Raw genomic sequence first — 23786 nt, 5'->3', positions numbered from 1 at the left:
AGCAACCTTGGGCCTGATTCAGACCCACTCGCGAGTGGCTGTCCGCTCGCAAGTGGGTCGATGTTATGGACTGAGCATGCGCACGACGGAGGGAGCTCCGTCGTGCACATGCGCCAGACGCGACGAGCGAAGGAAAGTCCTTCGCTCGTTGTGTCCGATCAAAGGGGGCGTGCTGTCAATGTTGATTGACAGCACGCCCCCTTTGGTGGGCGTGCCGGGGGCGTGCCTCCCTGACGGGGGCGTTCCCAAGGGAACGCCTCCCGTCAGAAGCCGGCCCACTGACATCACTAGTGATGTCAGTGGGAGTGATTTTGGCTCTGATAGAGCCAAAATCACTCCGGAGCTTGCGGTTGAAAACCTCAACCGCAGGCTCCGGCTCGTAAATTCGATGGTCGCGATGGTCTCGACCATCGCGACCATCACAATGCACGCTCGTATAGCCTGTGGGTGGTGACCCACAGCTATACGAGCGTCCAGGAGGACGTTCCATGAAAATGGAGCCCGGCCCTCATTCAGAGCGTGCGCTCTGCTCAGAGCGTACGGCTCTGAATGAGGGCCCTTGTGTCCTATGAGTGGGAGATAAAGCAAAACAGTTTAATATCATTTAAACATGCAACAATAAATCGTCCACATTTTTCATTAGAACAGATCCATTGATAGGTTGAAAAGATTGTAAACAGTCTTATAAGGCCTGGGAGAAGATACTGGGGTTACCTATGAACCCATGGGAAACTCGTGTTCCTGTGTGGTGTTCTTCACTTTGCAGTACTTACTTATGTGTCCCACTTGGTGACAGTTAAAACATAATTTAGAACGGGGTGGATGAAAAGATTGTTGTGGGATTTGAGCAAGAGGGAAAGGTGGTGGGTATGGGTAAGGATAGGGAGGGTAAGGATATTGTGGGGGATGTGAGTATGGGACCTGTGGTTGTGTATGATATGTGGGGTAAGGATGTGTTTGCTGTGGTGTGGGATTGGTGAGGACGTGTAATTGTTCAGGTGCAGGTGTGTGTGTGGGTGCAGGTGTGTCGGTTGGCTGTGATGTTAACGTCATTCTCTCCAGAGCTTGTATACTGACAGCCATTAATTTTTCGCTCTGGGTCTCCCTCTGTTTTGAGATGTTTTTGTCATGTTCTATGGCAGACTCTATGAGGTTATCTATTGTAAGTCCCCACCAGCCAGGCTGTGAGTCTGAACCCGAGTCTTTAAATCATCTTTCAGACCGTCCATGAGTACCGTGACTATCATTCCCCTGTGGTGAGTGCTATCTTTAATATCTTCTATCCCAGTGTACTGGATGATAGCCTGCAGAGCCCGGTCGCAATATTCTTCTGCAGTTTCACTCTCTTTTTGTTTGATTGTGAAGATTTTGTTCCAGTTAACTACTACTGGAAAATATACACCCAATTGAGTCACAATGCGGGAAATGTTACCTTGGTTTACTTGGTCTGTTAAGGGAACGTCGCCAACCAATACACAGTCCGTGAGAAATTTTGTCACGTCGGTATTGCGTGGTAGACAGGCCCTTAACACCACACGCCAATCTTTATTAGTGGGCTCATGAGAATTACCCAAATTTCTCAAAAATCTTTGACATTTGGCTAGTTCCTTTTTGGTATTGGGGAAATCATTTATGATGGAATTCAGTTCTGCTCTTGTCCATGGACAATGCATTACGACTTCCCTCGTGGGCACTACACCGTTTGCATCTGCATTTCCATTTGGAACAGTTATTGTCCGAATGGGATGCAGACCGGCAGCGTTGCTACCTCTGACCTGGTTACCTGGCTGGGGGTTTAATCTGCTGCTGCTACGTATGGTATTAGCAACTTCCTCAATGGGTGCCGAGTGTATTAACACTTCTCTTGCTGTTACCGATGGAGATGGCGGCACCACCCGTGATTGTGGTGATGCAGCATCTATCATTTGCACAGCATGGGAAATGGCAGACATTACAATAGGCTCATCTTCTACATTATAAACATTTTCTTTATGGTTACTTAAGAGGGGTTACAAATTACTTGTTACATTTTTATTGGTATTTTTGGTAACTGTACTTGCACCTCCATCCACATAAGGTGGGGGAGGTGAGCGTGAACTGCTGGCAATACTCTCCACGATGCTACTTTGCCACCCGTGCGTGCCAATTTGCGGCTCGCCCGTATTGCAACTCAGCGTCGCGGATGTATTTTCTGGCAATGCGTTCGCAACGCTAGTTTGCGTCGTTTGCACATTTTTAAGCCAAGCATCCCCTTCATGCTGCCATATTTTTAAACATTCAAAATACTTAATCTTTTTCTCTTGGGATCGCACCATACTGATGTGATCCTGGACATTATCTAACACATTTTTGTCAAAACTACCAATTCTGGGAAATGGTCTAACACTCTTTCTCGTCATATTAAACCATTTATCACAATACCTTATTGCATAAGTACCGTACTTAGTATGCATAATACAACGGGCTGATCCAATCGGAACCTCCATTAGCAGCACATCATTGCTTAACATTTCTACCGTTTGCGTGGCTCCCATTTTGAGACAACTCCTACGCTTTTCAATAAAAATTTAAACTGGTGAAAGACAATCAAGATACTTTCACTTACCTGTGAACGATTTAAGTCGGCGGCGCCCACACACCTGGATAAGATTTCGTAAGGCCACTTCCACACCTAGATAAGTTTTGAAACAGGCAACTTCCAGACCCGGATAAGCTTTAGTAAGGTAACTTCCAAACCTATGAGAGTTTGTATGTCGGCCACTCTCACGCACCTCTATACAACAAAGACAACATGTACACCTGCTACTGTGTTTAGAACGGTAAAGCTACTTACCGAGCGACTAGGCTAACCCTTGCACCTAGCCCTTAAGGATCATATGGTACCCTTAACTTTAGGGAATAAATTACCCCTACCAACAATACACACACTGTTACACACTTTTTCTCTGCGCAAAAAATAAACGTTTAACCCAGATATTGGAAGATAGAAAAAAATGTAAACCTCAATGGCTTTGTTCAAACACGAGGCAGCAGAACCGGAAATGCGTATACGCTTATTGTGCGACCGGCCGCATACACAATCATGCGACTACCACACAAGCGTATAATTACTTTTTAACTGCGTACGCACAAATGCGTCTCAGCCGCTTACTCAATACTGCGGCACCCCTCTAAAGGTAAGGTTCTATCAACAGAGAAAAAAAAACTTTTTTTTTTCTCTCTTGTCCCTGGATTCTGATCAGAGCTTCCTCTACACAATAACCGGCAGTACGCTCTCAGCAACACTGTGGTAATGAAAGACTAATGCGTCTCCCAAAAGGCGCCTCCACCCTATTGCTGAGAGAGGACTGACCGAGTGTTAGCGTGTATCAGATAGTGTGATAAACCGATGAGCCCCCACCTGTTGTGTGTTCAAAGGAAAACAAAACCTCTTTTGTTCTCACAGACTCTTGTGTGAAGTGCAAATGTATTACCACCTCAAGCTGGGGAATTTGGGGCCATCCTGTCTAGGATTCAGACTAATCCAATTGTGTAGATATTATATTACAATTGCCACAACTATACTTTATCTGCATCCAGGGATTCCCAATTTGTATGTAAAAATACCCATTGTCTCTTCTTATTTACTTTTACTCAGAAAGCTTGTTTTTCCAGTTGCCCTTGGTAGGTTAACAAAAACATTGCCATCTGTTCTTAGCTCCTGAGTTATAACTTGAATTGACGCTGACCACAAAAATGGTGTCTTGCGATCTCATTTCCAAAATGGAGTCTTGCGGCCATTCGCAAGATGGCGTCGCCGCGATTAAATTTTAAACTGAACTTGTCTCAGCCAATTATTCAGCTTCGACAGTCGCCAATGTAGCAATGTATATTATCCATATCCTTGTTCTGCATTGTATTGTATTGTACTGTATGTCACTTATTTGTTTATGAACTTTGTAAGGTGCTGCGGAACACTTGTGGCGTTATATAAATAAACAATAATAATAATTGTAACCCGCTGAAAATTGTAATATAATCAGAAGCTTTTCAAAACCACTGCTTGATAAATCAGGACTGTAGAGTTTATCTGCTCATAGTGCATCTTGTTCTGAACTGAAAGGTCTGGTCCTGTAATTAATCAATGGACTTCTGTGCAATGAACATGCCTCAGTGTATAAGGATACACTTCCAGCCCCCTGACTCTGTGACAGGGTATCCGGTCTTTAGGTCTACATTGTCTAGATAGACAGTGTGTAGGTAGACAATGGAAGATAGACAGGCAATAGGTCGACAGTGACTGAAGGTCGACAGGGTATGAAGGTTGACACACTAAAGGTCGACTGGTAACAAGGTCGACAGGGACTGAAGGTCGACGGGCAATAGGTCGACAGGAACTGAAGGTCGACAGGCAATAGGTCGACAGGCAATACGTCGACAGGGTCAGAAGGTCGACACACTAAAGGTTGACCTGTAACAAGGTCGACAGGTGTGAAGGTCGACAGGCAGAAGGTCGACATGGTCATTAGGTCGACACACATATAGTCAACATGTAAATGGTCGAGACTCACATAGTCAACATGCGAATGGTCGACACTTGTCAACACATAGTCGACGTGTGAATGGTCGACACTGTCAACATGCGAATGGTTGACACATGGTCGCCATACAAATTGTCGACACATGGCCGGCATGCATATGATCGGCGCATGCCGACACATGGTCGATGTGCAAATGGTCGACACATGTCGATACTCATATAGTCGGCATGCAACTGTCCGACACAGGTCGACACTCATATAGTTGACATGCAAATGTTCGACACAGGTCGACACTCATATAGTCGACATGAAAATGGTCGACACATGTTTTTGTTTGTTTTTTTGCCCTAATCTTTTTTCCTAACCCTCCTTTTGGTGCCTAACCCAATTTGCCTAACCTTAACCGTCGGGGTAAGTGCCTAACCCTAACCGTCGGGGTAAGTGCCTAACCCTAACCATCGGGGTAAGTGCCTAACCCTAACCGTCGGGGTAAGTACCTAACCCTAACCGTCGGGATAAGTGCCTAACCCTAACCCTAAAAAAAAAGTGTCGACCATTTGACTATATAAGTGTCGACCTACTGCCTGTCGACCTTCATACCTGTCGACCTTGTTACTAGTCGACCCGTCGGAGTAAGCGTCTAACCCTGACACTAACCCTAAAATAAAAAAACGTGTGTCGACCATTTGACTATATGAGTGTCGACCTACTGCTTGTCGACCTTGTTACCAGTCGACCTTCATACCTGTCGACATTGTTACCAGTCGATCGTTAGTGTGTCGACCTTCTGACCTGTCGACCTATTGCCTGTTGACCTTCTGTACCTGTCGACCTATTGCCTGTCGACCTTCAGTACCTGTCGACCTTGTTACCAGTCGACCTTTAGTGTATCGACCTTCAGATCCTGTCAACCTTCAGTCCCTGTCTATCTATTGCCTGTCTATCTTCCCTTGTCTACCTAATCACTGTCTAACTAGAAATTGTAGACCCATTGAACCATACCCCTGTGAATGTATGTATGATTTCCTTCTCTGAGAACATCATTTACAGCTGGGCAGGAAGAGCAGAAGCACAGTCTCTAGTGCAATTACCCTTATGATGTATTACTGAAAGCCACAAATGAAGGCTTACAATCAAGTGGATACACAATAGCAGACGCTTGTATTGAGAGAGAGGGGAATAATTGTGTTATTTTGAGCAGCCCTATAATTTTGAAAAGATGGTTCTCACTGTATGTCTGGGAATGCATTTATATCTCAATAAATAACATTGTAATGTACTCAACTAACACTTTTCCATACTCATCCCACCTCAGGCATAAATGGTACACAATTACTCAAAACTACGTATGAATACATTTGTGTATGCTTGTGGAGTACTTAGAGGCGTGTACTTACCCCACAAAATGCTAATTTTCAACTCTATGGGGTATATTTACTAAAGTGTGGATTTTTAGAAGTGGAGATGTTACCCATAGCAATGAATCAGATTCTATCTATTATCTTCTATAAGGTGCTAGATAAATGTTAAGTAGAATCTGATTGGTTGCTATGGGCAACATCTCCACTTCTAAAAACCAGCACTATAGTAAATATACCCCTAAGTGTTTTAGCTGCTTCTAAGGGCCGGATTCAATTAGCTGTGAAAAGCTGCATGTTTTGAGGCGAAGTTTCCGTCTGCTTACTCAAGGGCTTTTAGCCCTATTCGATTGTAAAACAGGCGAAAACGCATATGGGCGAATGCAGCGAATAGCAGAACTGGTGAAAAGGTCAGTTTTTTTGGTGGAAATAAGTCTGTACCCCAAATAAAGCCTAACTCACTTGGTGAATCAATATAGAAGTGTATTATTAGCCATAATAAAAGTAATTAGGGATCTTATTTTGAGTCAAAGAGCTGTTATATGCATATTTGCATAAGTGTGAAAATTATATTAAGCAATGTCTTTTCTGAAAAATAATTGCTGTAGTTAAATTGGGAGTACATGTAAATGGATACTAGTATATTTTGGGGGTTGTAAAGTGCAGAATACAAAAATGTTAAAAATACACCTGCTGCAGCCTCCTGCAATCCGAAAAACACATGTCCCATCCATACAGCACCCCAAAATACCCATCCCAGTACTTTAACCCCATTTTCCAACACTTTTTACATTTTCGCCCCAAAAATTACATGTCTTCTTTGGAGTTAATTACGATACATTTTTTTTTATTTTTTGGCCTAATTAGTCATTAGGGGGGTGTTACAAGGGTTCTGAACCATCTCCACTTTTTTATCAAAAATATGGATTTTGCATTTCTTTTCTCTTGCCTTTCGATGGAGAAACTTTTTTGCCTTTTTTGCCTATGGAGTTTTCGCTAGTCAAAAACGTCTGGAATTGAATAGGGCGATACTTCGGAAATAGGTGAAAACCTCGCATCAGCAGAAACTTTTTGCCGATCTTGGCTTTTCACCTCTAATTAAATACGGGCCTATGTAATAAATATGAATTTAGGATATGAAATAAATAAGATTATGAATATGGAATCATATATAAAGGACATCAGAAGTTGTCATTTATTCTTGCACGGTCATTATCATTACCTCCTTTCTGCTCAAAGTCATTCTGGGTCCTAATCCTTTTTTGAGCCCTCTTTGTAGGCATTGAGACCATGGAACACCTTTTTCTTGCTCCCTTCACTCATTCGGGCTTTGCAACATGGCACTCTCTTGGGTCTCCTCCTATTTCTCCAGCAGATCCTTCTCCGTCTCAACCTCCACCTCCCCTCTTCCTCTCTCACTTCCTATAGGAGTCCCTGAAAGCTCTGTTTTCTCTATACACTCTACAATTACTTATTAGATACCATGTCAGCTCCTATTTCTCTGTAGTACCATCTTTCTGCAGACCATGCCCAACTCTGTGGTAGATGTATGAAGCAGTGAAAAACATGGCGAAGTGTGCCAGTGGAGAAGTTGTCCATGATAACCAATCAGCTTTGAGGTTGCATTTATCAAGTACATTATATAAATTGGTAGATAGAAGCTGTTGGGTTACCATGGGTAACTTCTCTGCTGGCACACTTCTCCAGTATTTTCAGTGCTTCATACATCTACCCCACACTTGACCCCTCCCATTCTCTCTTCTCTCATATTACAAACTGTCTATGAGCTATACTCTGTTCTGTACTTTACACTTTATTAAATTATTATTGAGAAATACCATTTATGTATTTACAAACACTGGGCCTAATTCAGCAAGGAATGCAGTTGCTTGTACGCACGCAATCGGCCAATTGTTGCATTCTGCGCATGCGTATGCATCACAGTGCAATTGCGCTAACTAGCCACTACCATCGCAGAGGATACGCAGACCCATGGCAGAGTGATTGACAGGAAGTGCCATTTGGGGGTGGTAACGGGGGGTGGTCGGCCGAACGCAGACGTGCCATTGCGTTTGCACACCATTGCAGGGGCGTGCATAAATTATCCACTGCGATACCATATGCAGCCTGAGGTCACATAGTGTGCGTGGTTGATAGAAATTCCTGAGTAAGGTCAGGGCTTGTGCAAGTGTGCGTATGGGTCCGAAGGTACTCGATTGTACCAATGGTTTCGCTATGTTTACAAAGTATTCGGATGTGGGTAAGGGGAAGTGTTCATCCTAATGTTAGGTTACGGTCGCAATGCGAATGCAAACATTTACAAACTGGATCTCTGCTGATATTAGCAACTGCGTTGCGTATAAGCAAAATAGCAATCCGTAGTGAGTCAGGCCCACTGTTAAGCCCCATATCTTTGCTTCCTCCACATTACATTTGTTGCTGCAAATCTAAACCTGCCATATACTGTATGCTTGTATTGTAGCCCACTCCTTGTAACGTATCTCTTGTTTCTCATGTCTGCCCTGAATCTGTGTAGCACAGAGGGGTTGCAGCTATGCCTCCAAATAGGGCACTTTGCCCATTTGCTATCACTTATAACCATAAAACATGTCCACTGGGATCATAGGCAGCACAGATAAAGGATGTTCTCGGAATTATAAAACAAACTGTTTATTTATTGCAGAGACTATATAGCAATGATGGGCAACCTGCAGCCAATTGCGGCCATGACAGTGTATTCATTTGCCATTACTGCTATATAGATAATGAGTAAATCTATAGAGATCTAACAGGTGCTATTGATAGTTACCATTTATTTTTCACCTCTTCTTCATCCATATAATATCTGTGCATCATTCATTACTAATAGTGACTTTCATTTTAAATCTTCCAACAGACTGTTTAATAAATTTACAAAGCAAAGATTTAGGGCACATTTGAAAACGATGGACACCGTCGGCAGTTTAGGGACCAAACCACAGTATTTACTGGCTTGACCGTTAAAGGGTGCTGTAACCCCCAAAGTACACTCCAAACAAAATAAAAAATATTTTCTGTGTTTGTGAATTGTGTGCGCAGTAGCCGCACGTGCATCAACAAAGGAGCAGCGCCAAGCGTGCGCCTGTGTCCCATAAGTAAAGAGCCGGCTGGCTTATTTCTTAAAGGGTGGTGTAACCCACAAAGTGCACTACTCTCCAGCAAAAATAAAAAAATATTTTCTGTGTTTGTGTGCGCCTTAGCCGCACGTATATATCAAATCGATATAACATAAATGGAGGACCAAACTTTCTCTGATAAAAATAAAATAGAGAAAGATCAAGAACCACTTCCTCCTAGTGCTGAAGCTGCTGCCACTAGTCATGACATAGACGATAACATGCCATCAAGATCATCTGCCAAGGCCGATGCCCAATGTGATAGTAGAAGCCACATACAATCCCAAATGACAAAGTTCAGGAAAATGACCTTAAAAAAAACATTTAAATCATCTGAAGAGAAACGTAAACTTACCAATATGCCATTTATGACACGGAGTGGCAAGGAATGGCTAAGGTCTTTCCCTATGTTCATGACTAGTGGTTCAGCTTCACATGACGATGGAAGCCCTCCTCCCACTAAAAAAATCAAACGAGTTAAGCTGGCAAAAGCACAGCGAAGAACTGTGCGTTCTAAGAAGATATCACAAATCCCCAAGGAGAGTCCAAGTGTGGTGGCGGTTGCGATGCCTGACCTTCCCAGCACTGGACGGGAAGAGGTGTCTCTTTCCACCATTTGCATGCCCCCTGCAAGTGCTGAAAGGAGCACCCACAGTCTACTTTCTGATATGCAAATTGAAGATGTCACTGTTTAAGTACAACAGGATGAGGATACTGGTGTAGCTGGCGCTGAGGAGGAAGTTGGCGAGGAGGATTCTGATGGTGATGTGGTTTGTTTAAATCAGGCTCCGGGGGAGACAGTTGTTGTCCGTGGGATGAAAAAGCCCATCACGGTCATGCCTGGGCAGAAGACCAAACATTCCACCTCTTTGGTCTGGCAATATTTCTATCCAAATCCGGACAACAACTGTCTTGCCATATGTACCATATGTAAAGGTGAAATAAGTAGGGGTAGGGACGTTAACCACCTAGGAAGATCCTCCCTTATACGGCATCTGCAGCGCGTTCATAAAAAGTTACTGTCAAGTTCAGAAACTTTGGCTAAGACCGTAAGCAGTCCAGGGACACCTAAATCCCTTTTTCCTGTTTTATCCAAGGAATCGGTGGATGAGGAGGATGAGGACGACATCTTGCCTCCGTAGAGCCAGTTTGTGCAGGGACACATTAATTGCCAGCTTGTTTTGTGGGGGCCCAAACGAACCAATCATTTCAGCCACAGTCATGTGGCAGACTCTGGCGCTGAAATGATTGGTTTGTTAAAGTGTGCATGCCCTATTTATACAAAATAAGGGTGGGTGGGAGGGCCCAAGGACAATTCCATCTTGCGCCTCTTTTTTTTCTTTGCATTATGTACTGTTTGGGGCCTAGTTTTTCAAACTGCCATCCTGTCTGCCACTGCAGTGTCACTCCTAGATGGGCCACGTGTTTGGGCCGCCCACTCGTGTCGCTTAGCATAGTCATCCAGCTACCTTGGTGCAATCTTTTGGCCATAAAAACAATATTGTGAGGTGTGAGGTGTTCAGAATAGACTGGAAATGAGTGGAAATGAAGGTTATTGAGGTTAATAATTGCATAGGAGCAGAAAAACCCACAAATACTGTGATTTAAACTGTTTTTATGCTTTTTTAAAAAAAAATACAGATCCAAAACACAAAACCCAGAACCCAAAACACGGAAGGGTGGTTTTGGCAAAACCAATCCAGATCCAAAACACGAAGAAAGATCCAGATCCAAAACCAAAACACAAAACACGAAAAGTGGCCGGTGCACACCCCTAGTAGAGAGGTGGTTTGATAGTGGTGGTTGGAGATTTGTGGGAAAGTTTTGGCTACATTGCTAGTGATTTGTGACTGATTTTGAAAGTTGTCATGTCATTACTGTTTTTAGCCATTTTCTGTCTTCTATCTCTATTTTATTTCATAGTCCTCTGTGTGTTCATTTATGTGTGGGTGTGGAGAGCAGGTCCATAGAGAGCCACCCCGGGCCCCAGTACTCTCGACGGCATGGCTGAATTATGTGAGGCACGGCCACAACTCACTTAGAAAAATAAAGAGTAAAAAAATTATATGTGGCACTGTATGCTGAGGAGGGGGACATAGTGAGCCCCTCAGCCAGGGGCAGATCCACAGGGGGGCATAAGCAGTATGACTTATCTCTCGTTCACAGGCAGTGGCAGTGCTCAGTGGCAGCAGCCTCTCTGGCCCCACTGCAGCCAAGCACACAGCAGCGTGTGCTGGGCTGGAGACACATGCTGCTGACAAGTAAGAGAGAGGGGGACAGTGAACTTGGGCCACTCCAACAAGCCCGGGCCCAGGTATTTAGTACCTGCCCCCACTCCCTTCTCTGCGACCCTGGTGGCATGCTTGAGCTTTATTTTTTTGTGTATATTTTTCCTGTTTATTCGTTAGGTGTTTTCTATGTGTTTTTTGATACACTGCGATTACTGGCATTGTGAAGCGGGAAAAGGGGCCAAGATGACGCTACTCAATGCAAATCAAATCGACCACCCACTTCACTCAGTAAGTGGGTGGCTGCAGGCATGTGGCAGCCAGCTCCGGGCGATACTCTTCAGGCCATGGCCTGGCGAACCACCCGATTTTCGGGACCATCCCAGCCGTTCCAGGATGGTAAGCAAGTTTCAGGAGAGGACAGTTAACCAGCAAAAAACAAATATATTGGTTTTCCTATCATGAAAATTTTACACTAGTGCCATCTATAGTGCCATGCTATAATTTAATTATTGGTAGGTAAATGGCAAAACTCCTGTTGGGAGTAAGAGTCAATTATTTGCCAATGTTGTCAAATCTTTAAGCACAGTGGGTCCGATATAAAAGAGCGTGTAAAAAAAAGGATGGCGCAGGAGAGAAAATCTGCACCAGGAACACGTGATGGTCCCCCTCTTACAGCATATGCAGAAGAGGTGTGCCCAATACTGCACCCAGAACTTGTGCAAGGGATGACTGTGCACCCCCTCAAGAACCTCAAGCTGGTGAGTTTGCATTTTACTACCACATTTATTTAAGAAATGTGTATTGACATGCATTTTAAAATAATGTTTTGTTGTAAAGAGGCCTTACATTATAAGCTGACCTAACTAGTACATGTGGAAAAGGTCAGCTTACACACCATGTAGATGTTATTAAATTATAGTTTGTAATCGGAAGCAGTCAGGAAGCCGTCAGTCGAAATGTCGACTGCTGGCTTCCCGACTGTCTAATCCTGGCAGTGGTCTAATGACAGGCGCTGAGATCCCGACGCCTGTCATTTTACCTACGCTGGGAGCCCGACGCCCGGCATACCGATCGAAGGTAAGCCAGGCGCGGACAATCGGGAAGCCGGCTTCCCGACTGTCTTATCCCGGCAAGGGTGAAATGCCGGGCGTCTAGATGTAGACACCCGCATTTCCCCGACGCCGGGAGACCGGCGCCCGGCATTACGATCGTAGTGATGCCGGGCGCCACAAGCGGACAGCCGCGGGGGGGGGGTTAGGTTAGGGGCTCCCAGGGGAACTTAGGGTTAGGCACCCCCCCAGGAGGGTTAGGGTTAGGCTAGGGGAAGGGGGAGTTAGGTTTAGGCACTTAGAGGGGGGTTCGGGTTAGACACCCCTAAAGGAGGGTTAGGGTTTGGGGGGGTTAGGTTAGTTTTAATACTTACCTTTAGCGCAGTCGGGATCTTCACTGGTGCCGGGCTTGCGGCGTCGGGATTTGAATACTGATCCTGTTTTTAATAGTGTTCTTCTGTTTATTTCACTACACCATCATGAAACAGCACTGCACCCTCAACAAGTTACGCTGCCCAGGAGTAAGTAACTGGTGAATGCAACCAATACATGTATTAGAGGTCTGCAAAGAGACAGGTATCACACATTAACAGATGTTCCGGAAAATTAAATCTATGTTCTCATTTTACAGCACGATTTCGAAACATCAGTTCGCCATCATCATGCGCTGCTCAGTAGGATGTAGCTGGTGAGTTCAATCTTGTGGGAAGAAACATATATATTTTTATTATTAGCATAAAAAAAGTGATGGGCAGCAGGTGGCCCTAGAATGGAGTTGGGTATGAGATCCTGGCGGTGGAATGCCGACAGAATACCGACAGCGGCATCCCTACAGTCAGAATCCCAACACCATTAGGTAACTACCATAGCGCTAACCCTTACACCTACCCCTATCCCTAGCCCTCCCTCCCTCCCCTGTGCCTAAACCTAGCCTCCCCAGTGCCTAAACCTAACCTCCCCCTCCCTGCACCCTAAACCTAACCCTCCCCCCTTTTGTGCCTAACCCTCCCCCTAGTGCCTAACCATAAACCCTAAACCTAACCCTCCATATAACTCCTGATACTTACCTTCGGGATGCCTGTGGTTGGGATTCCGGCGCCGGTATTTCTGGGATGCTGCTATTGCCGGGATGCTGACTACCTCCCCTAGGATGTTTTATACAGCAATCTGGACATCACCTCACCTATGCTTTGGACGCATGGACCTGGAGCTCCTACTCATTTGTCTGTGGACAACTTCTATCATTGGATTTGGGTGGTGTGATTCTGATATGCCTATATTTTTAAACTCTGTACAGATTTTTAATCTTTATTTTTATACATTAAATTGAACATTCACACTATGGGCCTGATTCAGAGCCGAACGCTCTGACCAGAGCGCTCGCTCTGAATCAGTGCCCTCCTCCCTGAAAATGGAGCGGCCTCCTGGCCGCTCGCATAGCTGTGGGTGGCCACTCACCATCGACAGCACGCCCCCTTTGGTGCGAGACCCCGAGCGACGTATTCCTCGACGCTCGCCGGGTCCCGCGCATGCGCACAACATCGACCTGCTTGCGAGCGTCCTTTGCTCGCGAGCGGGTCTGAATGACCCCCTATGTTCTGGCACTTTTGGTGTTTATCATACTGTAGCTATTGGAATAATTCTTATACCCCTTATTATCAGCAGGTGGTCCTTTGGTGGTTGGAAAGAAAAGACAAGCCTGAATTATCTTAATTAAAGTGCCCATACAGTATATTTAGGAGTACCTATTTCTCTCCAAGAAAATTATTTACTACACTATGAGCGCTTTCCTGTTTTGTTTTGTTTTATGCCTAATTTGTTATTACCAATTTTCTGCACACTGCAAATATTTTTTTTTTAATTAACACTTAACACTTTTTCCATAACACTAAATAACATTCACATTTTGCTAAACTCCAGGAGCAGGAAACTGTAACCACACTACCTGATTAGAGAAAGGATGACACATACAGTATATCAATCTATATTTATACACAATAAATTCTTCATCACCTGTAGAAGAAAAGACCGTTTGTGAGACTACACAACAAACAAAACCCCTTACAAGGGTTATTGGTCTGGATATGGCAGAGTCAACTACTAAGTATATGGAAATTTGGAGTAGTACACACAATTGTTTACACCTATGAAGCAGATCTACCCTTTAAATTTAGCAACAAATATAGCTCTACACTTAAATTGCAGCTGTGCTTGAGACCCAAAATTCAGAGCACATCAGAGTGTCTTTCTGGTTATATAAGCTATGCATAACTCATTAGGCTGTTAAATAGTAATGTAGTGTTATTGATTGCAAAACGTATAGATTTCTTACCTATTCAGGTATTAAAACAACCAACCAGCAGTACCTCAGCTTCCAGCTCTACATCCTACTCCACCCAGGAGTTGTGCTCACCCCAGATGATTGCTCCATTTCCTCTATTTCAAAAAGAAGTAAAAACAACTAATGTTATCATGTCCAAAGTCAGGGTTGATTTTCTATTGCATGTGCCTATTGTAATTGTAGGATTTGTTGTTTTGTAAAAATATACTGCAAATTAGATATTTGATAATTTTTCGGTCCTCTGTAAGAACATTTTGACATTATAAAAAAAAGTCTGCACCAGCATTTGCTAAAAATTAAATAAATGTAAAAACACAAGGTTATACTTGGTATACAAAAAAGGGAAATAATAGATGTTTATGGCCCTTTTTTAAGGGGTTAGAAATCGGAACCGTTATGTGCCCTTGTCCCGTGCTGGTTTATATTTAGGTCTGTGTGCCCTAGCCTGACCCTATCTTACCTCCTTACACTCCGGTGTTATGGGGTCTGTGGTTGGATGCTGGGGCATGCTGCCTCTCTCTGCCTGGCAGACAATCAACGGTGGCAGCAGAGAGTGGTCCATGGCTGTGCGGTGTCTGGTAGTGACTCCTGGGCTGCACCAGGCAACAGGGGTTGCCTGGTGATGATGTCACTCTTCAAACGCTGGTGTCTGTATGCTGCTCCGTTATTAACTCCTGCGCTTCAACGTGTTTCATACCTTACCGCACAGTTTCTTAAACTCGGTCCTCAGGACCCCAAACAGTGCATATTTTCCAGGTCTCCTCACACAATCACAAGTGAAATTAGCTCCACCTGTGGATCTTTTAAACTGTGTTAGTGAGTAATGAGGACACCTGTGCACCTTCTTGGTAATCGCAAAACGAGACCTGTGTGGGGTCCTGAGGACCGAGAACCACTGCCTTAGCGGGTACTTTATCAAGAATGCCTTGTGGACTCACAGGAAGTTCTTTATTACTAAAAAAAACCTTTTTATATAAAAAACTGTATTAGTTCTGTTAAAAAGAAAATGCATTTTTACTTCTCTGACCTGGAAGTGAGGTCATAAAAATGTTGGGAAACTCATGTTTAGTTTTCTTTTGGAAAGTGCAAATGCTGGTGCTTAAATTGTGCAGTTATGATGATAGTGTTAAAACAATGTATAAAATCGATAAAAATTTGAATGTATGTCTTTAATAATGTAATATAAAATGTAGAAAAATATGTATTGAAACTAATGAAACAATAAAATTATTTATTAGATCTTGCACCAAAAATGTTTTTTTTTTTTATTTAGAAAAAAGCATTGAGTTCAATGTCTATGTTCAGGCCTCTGGGTGTCAATGTCTTCATAGTGTGGATCCATTTGGTTTCACATTTCTTCAGTTCTGTAACCAAGTCTCCTCCTCTCCAATGTACTGAAACTTTCTGAATTCCGAGAAATTTAATTCCACTTGGATACTTATTATGTTATTCTAAGAAATGTTGAGACACACTGTGATGTTAGGCCTCTTTTCATGTTGTATATATGCTCAGCAATGCATGTTTTTATTTTCCTTTTTGCTTGGCCAATATACTGTAGGCCACATGGGGGACTCCAGCAGGTATATTGCCCCCTCTGTGTCACAGGTGATACGGTTCCTAACAGTATACTCTTTGTGGTCTTGGTTTGATGTGAAGACTTAAATTTTCTTTGTGCTGGTATTATTTTAGTTTTTGCAGCCTTTGCAACTTAGACAATGAAAAAATCCTTCATATTTTCTGTTTTCTTCTTTTACACTTGTTGGGATATAGCTCATTGTTAGTTTTTGTTTTAAATAGTTTGCTTTTGTGTAAATGAACCTGGGTTTCTCTCAAATTATTGTTTTTAGATCATCATCCAGTTGGAGAATGTACCATTGTTTCTGGAACAGATTTTCTATTTTTCTAAAATTACAGTTAAATTGAGTTATCATAGCCACTTCCTGGTTCTCCTTGTTTGTCTTCTGTTTATATTTAATGAGTTCTTTTCTGTTTAATTCTGCAATGTTTTCTATTTGTTCTGACAATTTTTACTTCTTTATACCCTTTCTCCCTGAAGTTCTTTGCTCAGTGTTCTGAAGTCATAAATTTCTGTACAGTTTCTTCGTATCCAATTAAGTTGTCCCTGTGGGATAGTCTTGATCCACCACTTGTGACGGTAGCTTGAGGTGCTGAGAACATTGTTTCCATCGACCTCTTTTATGTGTGTCCTAGTTTTCAGTGTATTATCTTTTATGAATATCTCTAAATCTAAAAAGACAATTATTTCCTTACTGCTCTGGGTTGTGAACTCTAGGCCGATATTGTTGGCATTTACATAATTTTTTAATTCTTCTAGTTTCGTTTCTGATCCATTCCAAATAAAAAGTACATTGTCAATATAACGCTGGCTACAGACGAGGTTCAACTGATATATATATTGTTACTCCAAATCCAATCATCTTCCCATTTTGACACAAATAGGTTTGCGTATCTCTACGCAAATGGTGTGCCCATCGCTGTGCCTTTAATTTGTTTGTAGTATTCCCCTTGATACCAAAAATAGTTATAATGTAATATAATTTCGATATTACAACATAATGAAATTAATCTGCTGAGTGGGTATTTCTATTTTTGTCAATAGATAGTGTTCTACATGTTCACATCCCTTCCTATGGTCAATACATGTATATAATGATTTTACATCACTAGTCCAAAGTATGTAGGACACTTGCTATTGAAATCCATCAAGGAATTGTAGGACCTAAATTGTGTCTTTAAGATAACTTTTTGTTGAATGACCAATTCTTGCAGATAGCAGTCAATGTATATAGATATATTTGAACGTATAGATCCAATCCCAGACAATATGGAGTAACTTGGTGGGTTTATCTTGTCCTTGTGTAATTTAGATAAATGGCAGAACACAGGTCTCTTGGGATTCTAAACTCTCAAAAATGAATGTTCCTTCTGTGTAAGGATTCCTAGTGTGAGGCCTTCTTCCAATTGTATGGATGTATTTATTAAGAATAAACCAATTGGCAGTGTCTTATCTCAATCTCGCTTCCATAAACTACTAATTTTTGTTGGCAGATTTGCCTGCATTTTATGGCAGTTTCCAAACCCGACACATAGTTAATTGGACAGTTTATATATTTTCCATTGAAAAAAATCAGGAAGGCGATGTGTAGTGGGCAATTTCCTTAAATAGTGCTTCCACGGTGCTTTGGCCTTTAGAAAATGGGCAGATCATTTAACCCACAGGAAAGAGCACCAAAACCTGGCTGTTTGACTAAACTGACTTTTAGTAAGTTTTGCCCTTTGTGGTCTCTGAATGTTGCATCAATAAGTAAATAATATTAGTACAGAAAATATATTACAACTATGGCACTGCCTCTTGGTTGAGTATAAATCTCCTTAATCACATGGGAAATATCATGATTTGGTAAGTATTGCTCCCTCCTTAAATGTTAGGTCACACTATACTCCTATTCCAGACAGGTGGCTGCTTGATCCTTAAAGAAAACCGATTGGTAGGTCAGATTGTGTCTAAGGGTGAGAAAAGGGGGACAAGTACCAGCGCCTGATAGTGTAATAATTAATTAAACCGCAAGACCTTGTATGGTGTAATATATATGCATACCGTATATATATATACTTGTATATTAAGCATACCACAACAATCTTTAGATAACAGTCATAGGGTTCCACGCAGAAGATAGCTTCAGCTTCTATCCTTCTTCCCCAATACAGCCAGGATACCACCGACCAGACTATTGCAACCACAGTTTGTTGTATAATACAAATCGTGCAAGCTGTCACTCCCTTTCTTTGTCTCACTATTCAGGTCTGCCTCCTGGCATTGTGGTGTGCAGCTCCTCCATAGTTCTTCTTTTTTTGTATGGCTGTAGACATATTACATTTATATTCAGATGGAACAGCAATCTGGCTAATGGGTGGCCTGGTCCTATGCCTGCCATGCGAGCCCATGAGTCTGCAGGTAAACAGTAAAGTCGCTCAAAAAGCAAGTGGTGGGGAGGGCGCCTCTCCAGCCCGGCACCACCCTGCAATGCTTATGCTTACCCCGTGTACTAGATCGTGCTGGCCTGGTCATAGACCTTACATGTCCCCAGGAAGTCGTGACTTTCCAATTTCTCTTCATTTCCAACACAAACAAATTTAGGTGTAGTACAAGTTCCAATTTGGGGCCTGATTTAGCAATAGCAATTGCGGCAATATGCAAATGCTAATCTCAGCTTTGCTTTTGTGCTGGACAAAGTGATGGAGTGTATGAGCAGTGAGGCACCGACTTTCAGGCTGTGTTGTCTCTGCATTTGCAATGGAGATTGTAAACACACCAACATTGACGCAACATCAGTCACACCAGCGACATTTACGTAAGCCTAGAGTCTACTCTATCTACATTCCTCTAATCTAGCCAAACATGGCCCCCTAAGCATTGGGTTTTACAAATGGGAATGCAGCAGCATTCCCAAACATACCCATAATACTCTCATAACATGCACATGAATTTGCCACTTTTTGCGATCACTGTAGGTTTTCTCCACCACAGCTACTGCATGCTTTTGTTCAGAAGTATAGGTAGCAAGAGAGAGTTTGGATGTTCTGAATGGTTACTCAGTGCACCCAGTCGCTGCATTCATAGATATGTTGAGGTAGTGACATCTGACATGTCTGTATAACTGACGCATTTCTCTGTATGGCTTTACCAAATATGAGGGCGACTCTTTTTTAAGGTTGCTCATTAGACATAATTATAAAACAACTGTGATAAGTTCACAACTCACATGGTTAATTATTAACACTTTCAAGCTTAGATAACAAAGGTCTAGAAGAGATACTGTTTGCAGTTAATAATTCAGGATGTAGTTGACAGTTCCTATGTACCGATACTTATTTTAGATAAACATATATATCCACTGCTTATCAGTGTGGACTAATTATTATTTCCTGTAAGCCTATGGTTATAGACTGGTAAATAAAGTTTCTACAACCTTAATAATTCTAAATAAAACCTCATTCAATCAAAGTCTCTCTCATATAAATTATATAATATAATTATTCTTATCTCTCTAATCTGGATCAACAAAATGTATCTTTATAATTACCTTGTAATTTTCATTTATGTTTTATAATATATTGATGATCATTCATATTTGACAATGTTTAATCTGCATTTATACAATAAGACCTATTACATATAAAATCTCCATATATATAACAAACATAACTTGTGCAATACATACAGCATTTTTTTCATTGTTTTTTTATTTTTATTATTTGGTTTATCTTTTACTTTCTATTTTGCTCATAAACCCTACAACAAAGGAAATTTATTTTTACAATTAAAAATAAAGTATCAACCAAAAAAAATTATTTTGTGGAGGTGTGTTTCTGATGACATTAGATCAAAGTAGACTGTTAAGTTTAATTTGCTTCATTAAGACCTTCTTGGCAAAGTAAATGTCAAATATACTTCTTGGTGACATAGGCCCATATTCAATTTGAGGCGAAAAGTCCAGACTTCTCGCTGGCTGGACTTTTTGCCTCCTTCGCCTGTTCTCCAGGCGAAAAAGTATCGTGCACGTGCCTGCTAAATCCCCTATTCAATTCCAAAGTAGGCGAAACCGGGATCGGCGAAAAAAAACCCAGGAATTTTCAGGAAATAATTGTAGGACCCTCCTAAACATGTCCAGACCAGGGGGATCACTATGGGTACCCCCGTTTTTGCCTGCAAAAGAAAGTCGCAGTTTTTAAATAGCCGAGGCAGGTTTTTTTTCCCTGGCTTTAAAGAAGTGATGCAGAAGAGCACTTAGGTTTTTTTTTTCATTTTTTAAGTGGTCCCATCAAATTTGGGGTAAATGAAAATGGGTACTAGCATATTTTTAAGTCTCTAAACGCATTTTTAAAAAATTCTGCAAAAATGCACCTGCCGGCAGCTATTAGAAGCCCCGACTTCCTTCAGGAGATAAAAATGGGGGTACCCATAGTGATCCCCCATGTCCTCACATCTTTAGGGGGTTCCCTGGCATATTTCCCGAAAATTCCCGTTGTGTTGTACCTGTAAAAAAACGTGTTAAAATTTAAAAAAAAAAATTACATAGGGCCCACTCCCAAAAAATCCAAACCAGCCCCAGGCTTGCCAGCCAGTCCTGGTTTCTAAAAATATGGGAACAAAATGTGTAGGGCTCCATCATATTTTAGAAACCAACACCAGGCTGCAGGGACCAGTCCTGGTTTTAAATATAGGGGTAAAAAATTTGTGGGGATCCCCCTATATTTAAGACCAGCACCAGACCTGGAGCCCCAATGATGTCATTTTTTTTAAACTTTTAACCGTATTCCAGGGACCCCCCTAAAGATCTGTAGACATGGGGGATTACTATGGGTACCCCCATTTTTATCTCCTGAAGGAAGTCGGGGTTTTTAATAGCTGCGGCAGGTTTATTAATGCGGCTTTGAAGAAGGTGATGCAGAAGAGCATTTAGAAGTTTTTTTTAGGGGAAAATAACTATGCCTATCAGATTTGGGGTACTTGAAAACAGGGGTCAGCATATTTTAAAGTTCCTAAAGTGAGTTGAAAAAATTGTGAAAAACCCACCTTCCGCAAGCAGCTGCAATGAAAAAAAACACCTGGGGCATTCTTGGGGAAGCCCTCCAGAGACAAGGTCGCTTGTTTTTAACTTTGTCCCCCAACATTTTTTTTTCGCCCCCAAATTCAAAGTGATTTTTTTGGGGTGTTCCGATTTTTTTTTTACATTTTTTTTACACAGATCATTTTAAGGGGTCATTCTCAAGGGTGCAGGCTAATTTTTTTAAGCCTGCACCCCTAAACCCCAATTCTGCATTTTTTTTCGCCTGCTAAAGGCAGGCGCATATTTATTCCCGTTTGTTTACATTGACTTTTCGCCGCCGGTGAAAAGTCAATGTAATTGAATACGGGGATAATGAAAATTGGCGAAAATGACGTCATCGGCGAAAAATTTCACCGATTCCAACTTTTCGCTTCTAATTGAATACGCCCCATAATGTTTTGTATCTGTTGTCTCATTGTGATGGAATATGTTCTAAACCTATCAGTATAAGGTCCTCTGCTTTAACACTGTGGAATTCTAATAAATGTTTAGATACACTACTATTTGATTCAATTTGCCATTCAGAAAGATTTCTGCGATGTTCTAGAAATCTATATTTTAAATTTCTTGTTGTATGTCCCACATATCATCTGCTACATGTACAAAGCAATAGGTATACAAGTAGAGTCTCCCATATGCAAAATGCTTGGGAGCAGAAGTATTTTGGATATCAGCTTTTTCCGTATTTTGGAATAATTGCATACCATAAAGAGTTATCTTGGGAATGGGACCCAAGTCTAAATACAGAATGCTTTTCTGTTTCATATACATCTTATACACAGAGCCTGAAGGTAATTTTATACAATATTTGTAATAATTTTGTGCATCAAAGTTTGAGTACATATACGAAATTCCTTTATGTTTTATATTCATCTTATACATGATGATGATAATGTTATACAATATTTTTAATAATTTTGTGCATTAAACAAAGTTTGTTTACATTGAACCAGCAAAAAGTAAAAGCAGCACTTTCTCACGCTCAAAAAATTCTGTATTTCGGAATATTCCATGTTTTGGAATATTTGGATGTGGGAGACTCATCTTCCATAACATATTAAGTGTCACAGTTGATAGAACCATTTATTTTATGGATTTTTGTTTATCTATAACAAGTTATTTATTTAAGGTTTTCACATGACAGCATGTTAAACATTTCATTTTTTCACATTTGTAGAAGCCTCAGGTTTGGAGGGTAGTCAATTCAGTTGTTCATTGTTGTTATTTTGAGGTTATTTTATGATTGTTTTGAATAAACTTTGTACAATAAGATTTTTGTGTGATCTGTTTTTTCAATATATCACTTTTGCTTATATTGGAATTATATTCCAATATATGGGTCATGTCTTAGAATATTATATTTTTTATCTATAATTTCCTTTATAGATAATGATGTGTTGTTATGTTTACAGATAAACTTTCCTGATCTCCTTTCGTAGAATCATAATTGGTCACTATTTCCAACGTGCTATTAATTTAATTTCTTTCCATGATCTGCTTCTCTCCTGCTATTATGATGGAGAGATTTGACATTTTCTTCATCCTATTTAGCCTTTTTGGATTTCTGCAGATTATAATATCATATCATTTCTTCCCTTTTCATCTCCCAAACCTCTTGCATAGGATTTTCCAAGAGCTGCAAAGTGTATCCTGTAGTGCTGAAAGTATTTAGCATCTTTTTTGCTTGAATCGCAAATGTAGTTGTTTTACTACAGTTACGTCTTATTCTGATCAAGTGACCTTTCGTAATATTCAACTTCCATGGTACAGTAGGTAGTGAGCACTGAAAAATTGTAATTAAGAGTTACTAACTACCTCCTTGCAATAATTACTGTAGAAGTATTTATCTTGTTATATATATATTCTAGGGTCATATCCAGAATATTAACACAGTTCCTGTCATACGTGTAAGTGAATAATAAATTAAAAGTGTTATTGTTAAGGAAAGAAACAGAATTCTGTGGTGAGTAAGGATCTCCATCCCAAATGATAAACAGATCATCTATATAACGATCATAAAAGACCAGAGACCTGTCAAATCCACACACAGACGTTGTTCATTAAACTCCACTGTATATAGGTTTGCATAATTCTGTGCAGATTTGGTCCTCATGGTCTTCCCCATCACCTGTAGATAAAACATGTCAAGGAAGAGAAAATAATTGTGTTGAATAATGAAAAGAATAGAGTTAAGAATTGTGTCGCAATTGCGGTCCCATTTCAAGGAAAACACTCTCTTAGGGCGTTGTGCCCAAAGTGTGAGGGATATTTGTGTAAATAGTCTTTGAATCAAGAGAGAGAAATGCATATGAATCCCGATGCTCTAGATTATCAAAAAGATTAAAAAAGTGGGTGGTGTCTCATAGATGGGACTGCAGTCGGAAGAAGGAATCTACATAAGAAGACATGTTAGAGGTACGGAATAGTGGATTCCGGAAATGATAGGTAGTCCAGGGGGTGCAGTGATTGATTTGTGTATCTTGGATAAATAGTATAATAT

General features: G+C 41.3%; 1 protein-coding gene across 1 annotated transcript in view; it reads left to right on the top strand.

Annotated features, from left to right (window-relative positions):
* SLC6A3 (solute carrier family 6 member 3) overlaps positions 1 to 23786 on the top strand; it is a 192608-nt gene that overhangs the window by 10085 nt on the left and 158737 nt on the right. The gene's annotated exons all lie outside the window — the stretch shown is intronic.

This window comes from Taudactylus pleione, unplaced genomic scaffold, assembly GCF_031769625.1.
Source record: "Taudactylus pleione unplaced genomic scaffold, aTauple2 ptg000186l, whole genome shotgun sequence".
Lineage (NCBI taxonomy): Eukaryota > Metazoa > Chordata > Amphibia > Anura > Myobatrachidae > Taudactylus > Taudactylus pleione.
Note: the sequence above shows the minus strand (reverse complement) of the source record. Positions and strands in the feature narration are given on the sequence as shown.